The sequence below is a fragment of the Sinocyclocheilus rhinocerous genome, unplaced genomic scaffold (assembly GCF_001515625.1).
Source record: "Sinocyclocheilus rhinocerous isolate Xijiao unplaced genomic scaffold, SAMN03320098_v1.1 scaffold140, whole genome shotgun sequence".
Lineage (NCBI taxonomy): Eukaryota > Metazoa > Chordata > Actinopteri > Cypriniformes > Cyprinidae > Sinocyclocheilus > Sinocyclocheilus rhinocerous.
In genome coordinates this window covers 68,498-74,672 of record NW_015642053.1, presented here as the reverse complement: position 1 = coordinate 74,672, position 6,175 = coordinate 68,498, and positions in this window count along the sequence as shown.

Sequence of the window (6,175 nt, the reverse complement as noted above, 5' to 3'; positions counted from 1 at the left end):
CTCTGACAGCGACAGACTCAGAGCGCACACTGTGCGTAAGAGCGCAGGAAAACCACAGGGTACTTAGTCATACAAACTCAACCAGAGCTATGTTTGGTTCTCATTGATACCAGCGTGGTTGAGAAACAAAAATACAATTGTGCTAGTAGGTTTGTAAGCTATGTGTTAAGCAGTGGCTGGATCATGTTGGTTAATCATAATGGTAAAATAAAATAAAATAAAAATGTGTTTAATAAATGGAAAAAGGTTTTAAACAGTCTTACTGTTTTGCAGATTGATCTAATAAGTCAAATGTATCCATAAAGACAGAGGAGTCATACTTTCTTGCATAACTGTAACACTTTAAACTGGAATAATGTCTTTATCCTTATTACAGTCATGGTTAAACTGCAAACACATGATCATAACAGAATTAGTTTGACTTTGAAGTTTGAATTCTGGATTGTTTCTAAGGCAAAAGAGCAGGCAGTAAAGGAATATTGCTATCCAGTGACAGTACTGCATATAATGTTTTCGTTTGTGGCTGTTCAAATAAACAAGCACAAATAGTTGGGGGGGCTTTTTTTCTTGGCTCATTTGGAAATTGCGCTATGTTCATTTTCTTTGGTGGTTGCTATGGGAATGAGCCATACAAACTTGTTAAATGGTAACTCTCAGTTCTCTCTGATACCGTCTGTGTGAAAATGAGTCTGGCCATTAGCTGGCCTTTGGGAGGCCTCCAGGAATTTGCAGAATTCCTCTACAAGAGTTCCCCTCCCTTCCTCTCTCCCTCTCATCAGTCATCAAATGGGAAGTCAATAAAAAAAGAGGGAGGGCTGAAAGAGTGTTGAGTGTTCCTCCTGATATGAGAGATAGTTCAGAGTGTTCAGATAATCAGGGAATAACAATGGACAACGGTGAATAATTAAAAATCTTCATCGTTTATTTATTTATTATTGATGATTTTGGATTAAAAAAGAATGTAACTAATATATAATATATAGTTTTTGCTTCCACTGCTTTGTCTGTTTTTGATGACATGATCTGTGGCTTCTACTTCACAGTCTTATCAGGGGTCAATTGTGTTGTCTGAAGCTCTTTGTGATGTTGATTACATTCATACGCTGTCACTACCTCTGCTGGTTTTCATACTTTTTTTACTAGACTTTACATGCTATTTTAATAGTCAACATGCAGTGGAAAACATTTAGTGTCCTTGAGGGGTTTATATACATAGCAAATATAAAGAGATAAAACACATGGATTTGAAGTGATGGATTTGAGGTTTATTAACCAGTAAGTTCAGGTCATGGAATATGAGGATGGGAACTGAACTGATCCAAATGCTACATCGTTGAATATCTTTGAGAGTCCCCACTTTTTTTTTTTTTTTAAACCAGCCGTGTGACAGTGGCTTGTTGTTCTTGCTTATCACCCATTGACTCAAGCAAGGAGCAGTAATCCCTATGGTACTATGGAATGCGCTGGTGTTCCAGTTACACAAACTAGAGATAACATGGGGAATGCAAGCTTGACATGTGTGTAAATTGGGCCTTGTGTCCTCCATTATATTTGACTTTCATTTGCTGAGTCAGAGAGGAGAGCTGTGATTGTAACTGTACTGTTCAACACTTTCAAGGCATTTATGAATCTGGTCATTGTGGTGGGATCCTTGGCACTGCATCTATAAAAAATATATGCACTTTCTGTAAATGAATAAATAAATTATTTATTGAAATTTACTGCAAGCCGCAACAATATTAGATATGGACTGCCTAACTTTCCCGGATTTGTTATTTTTATATATTGCATTTCTTAACATTCTCCATCAGTTAAAGTTTATTTTATTTTACTTTACTTTACTTTACTTTACTTTACTAAATGCATAGAAATGGTTAAATGTTATTGAATTTGTAATGACATCCCACTTATTTCATTTAATGGTTTGTCTGCCCGACCTTCCCAAGTATCAGCAATATTAGAGCAGACACACTTTGGAGATGTACTTCCATTATGTGAGCAATACTGCATTCATTAAAAATGCTGAGTTATACTGGCAGTCACCCATAAAGGACATTTTCTTTGAAAAGTTTCAGTCACTAAAAATATAGGATTTGCACTGATATATGCCATAAATTCATCATTATGTAATATCCTTATAGAAGAGCGTTATCAGCTGTATGCAGGGAGAGTAACAGGTACTGGATCTTTGAGTAGCTAGTTTTTCCCAGGTATCATGGCAGTCCCATATATGCCAATGTTTGCAGAAGACTTGAGTAGAGATTAGAAATATGGGATCCATGCCAATAGTGTTAAAGTGGTGAATTCACACGCACACACACACACACACACACACACAGAGAGAGACAGACAGATAAACCCACACACCACCTGACCAGACTCTAATGTTACACTCTACAGCCATTAAGAGTGTGTGATTTATATATGTGAGTCACAGAGACACAAGGCCAGACCTAAGTGCAGGAGTGTGTGTTTTGGGGTGGGTACGTGGGTTAAGTGTTTGTGTGTGCCCACATTTTAAAAGATTTATCCAGGATTTATCAGACTTGTTTGGGTTTGTAATGTGGTTTTGACTCCTTGACTCTAAATCCCTGGAAACAGAAGACCAACAACAGCATGTGTCCATGATAAGTGCTTGATTCTCTGTATACACGCCTAATATACAAACTCAAGGACTTTTTCACTGATAGGAACAAATGTATTATTATTGTTTAGAGACAAGCTTCATGCCCTGGAACAGCTCATGCTGAAAAAGAAAGACCTTTCACGCATTGCAAAGGAAATAGAGAAAAAATAAACCATGAGAGGCCCTGTGTTACAATGATTTTTACTCTGGTTAACAGGAGTTTTTACACTCTCAAAAAAGGTACAAAAGCTGTCACTGGGGTGGTACCTTTTTCAGAAAGTACACTGTTGTACCTTTTAGGTACTAATATGTACACTTTAGGTACTGATATGTGCCTTCAAGGTACCAAAATGGACCATTAGGTACAAATGTGCACCTTTTGAAAAGGTACCACCCCAGTGACAGCTTTTGAACTCTTTTTTTCTGAGAGTGTAGGCAAGACATTTTAAAATTATTACGGTGTGAGACCTGAGCCATATAGACACTTTTGCCAGTAAAAAAAAATCTCTCAGAATACCCTAGCTAACACATATGTGCTGCAACCACTCACATCACTCTAGCATCAGAACAGTGACTTTTTCTTCAGAAAATCAGAAAATCTATTAAAATACATAAAAACAATCAAAATAATCATATTGTTTTCTGCCAAGTAATATTGTTTTTTTTTTTTTTTTAGTTAGTTAACTGGCTGTTTTGGTTGCCAAATAGCAATAAATGAATGGCACATTAATATAAAATTAAGTTAATGTTCGGTCTCAGGGTTGTCTTTCTTTTCCTTTTTATGAATAAACTCAAATTCTAATTCTACAGTTCTGTTTGCTATGAACTCTTATCAAAACAGCAGTCTTTAGAGGCATTGTTTTGTTTAGTATTGTTTGTTTGGTGGGTTGTATTGGTTTGGATATTGTTCTGAATGTATTATCCTATACGTGGTACTTGTGAAAATTCATTTAATTTCAATTTTATATTGCCTTTTTAAGAACTGGTCAGGGACAAAGATGAAAATTGGGGACTCTGTTGATTAATGAATGCTTTCCATGTCAGATCAAATTAAATAAAGCTATTTCTAATAATATTTATATCACAAATGCATCAAAATTATACTTTTATTAATGAAAATGATAACTATATTTTAATTTAATCATGAAATTGGGAGGGAAAAGACCAATTTGCTTTAGAGTTTTTACATTAATTAAAGTACCCTTAATGACCTTTTGCTTTAATGACATTTGTTTAGGATAATTTTTTTTGATTTAACAATAAAAATTAAAAAAAAATTAAAAAACGAATTCTTCAGTAATCCTAATAACTGGTAAAACCCTTCTTTTCCCAAGAATCCAAGTGTTTTTCTCTCTTGCTCCGTTTAGAGACTTCAACCAAACACCCGTTATAGACTTTACCAAAAACAAGCATTTCGTAAGAAGTCCACCCACAGTGTATTCCTAACCTGCAGGGAAAACAAAACTGTTAAATGACAGGGTTACCACCGAACGCCTATCTGTTGTGATTCCTTCAGAGGGACGTATTTGTCAGTTGAGGGGCTTGTTATCACAATAAAATAGCAGGAAACTCATCAGGGTTATCAACTTTACACCCTGAGCAAATGTTATAGAATGAGTCAGACTTTAGAAGTTCTACCAGAAAATTTCATCTTATTCCACTACGAAGAACCTTTTGTGGAATGGAAAGGTTCCATGGATGTTAAAGGTTCTTCATGAAACCATCAATGCCAATAATGAACCTTATAAAGAAGGCAGTTAAAAAACAGACTGTCTGTGGGAATAAAAACAACCGACCCCTTTTATGACTCGAGGGGTGAGAGTAAATAAAGCTCTTTCAAGGACTGCACAGATGTTTGGTTACTATTCTACTCATTCAGACCTGTCATCATGTTTTCATTATGAGCACTGAGCTCACACATACAGCACCTAGATGGTGCAAATATGACACACACACACACCCAATGCAAGCTTTATAGACTTATATTCATGTATTTGTTGATCTGGTCTCTCAATCGCACTTCCCCTAGTTCCCATCCTGATGTTGTGTGTCACACTTCCTGCGGTTTCCCTGGAGACGAATCCATAAATAAACACCAGCGGATAGTATAAAAGCAGAGACTGGATGCTTGAATCATCCCGCAGCATGATTCAGCAGGAGACAGAGAGGATGGGAGAGACAGCGTCCACAAATTTAGCTTCCTTTTCTTCTAAACTGTGTCGATAAGATAATTAGGCCAATTAAACGATCAATCAGATGAAGCCTTCAGACTTCCAGCAGCAGCCATTTCTGTAGACTTTTGGCTCCTGGCTGTTTGACGTTAGTTCTTTTTTGATATTTTGTGTGAATGTTAGAGGGCTGATAATCCTGTACAACTTCATTCGAATGAAGACGTTTGAGGTCACACAATCATGAACGACAGGGATTTCCCTTCTAGCCGTTGTGTTTGTGGTTTAACTGCAGTTGATCAGGGTAGTTGTGGCCGCATATCTTGTCTACTTCAGATTTCCTGTTTTGTGTTATAGTATATCATTTTGTACTTGAAGGGCAAACCAGCTTAAAAAAAAAAAACGTTATTTTCTTTCTCTCTTTGTATTTTCATTGTATTCTGTACAGCTCTATTGTTGTAGAATGTGAACTATTTCCGGACACAGAATGCATCCTTTAATTCAGCCCTGTGCTCACTCAACCCTGAGGTCATTATCATTATTGGATGCACCTGAAATAAATTGCATTATGTCATAGACTGACGCCACTGTCACTATGGTAACAAGTTTGAAAGATAGATATGGCAATGTCGAAGAGCCTGTGTATTTATTTTCATTTATCTCAGGCCATTTTGTGCTGCTTTCAGGGAATAACCTCAGTTATACACTACTGTTTATTTATTTATTTATTTATTTTATTTATTTATTTACTTTTTTAAGGCATCTCTTATGCTGAAAAAGCCAGAAATATTATTACAATTCAAAATAACTATTTCCTGTTTCAATATATGATCTGTGATGGCAAAGCTGCATTTTCAGTTTTCAATTACTCCAGTCTTTGGTATCAGTTTATCCTTTAGAAATCATTTTAATATGGTGATTTGGTACTCAAGAAACATTTTATTATTATTATTATTATTATTATTATTATTAATGTTGAAAACAGCTGTGCTGCTTAATATGTTTGTGGAAACCATTTTCATTTTTTTCAGGATTCTTTGATCAATACCTGAAGAACAGAATAGATAAGAATCAAAAGAACAGAATTTATTTGAAATAAAAAAGTAATATTTTAAATGTATTTTACTGTTGATTTTGACCAATTTAATACATCCTTGCTGAATAAAAGTTTTATTTTCTTTAAATAATAATAATAATATTATTAAAAATAAAGCATTTAATAATAATAAAATTATGGTATTTGTCCAAAAAACATGGTACATTTTGGTACTCCTTTTCTATAATAAAATAAAATAATTAAACACTTTCTTTTTTATCATTGATAGTCTAAATTGAGCTGTGGTGCTCATGTGGGCCAAAAAAAAAAAAAAAAACACTGAAT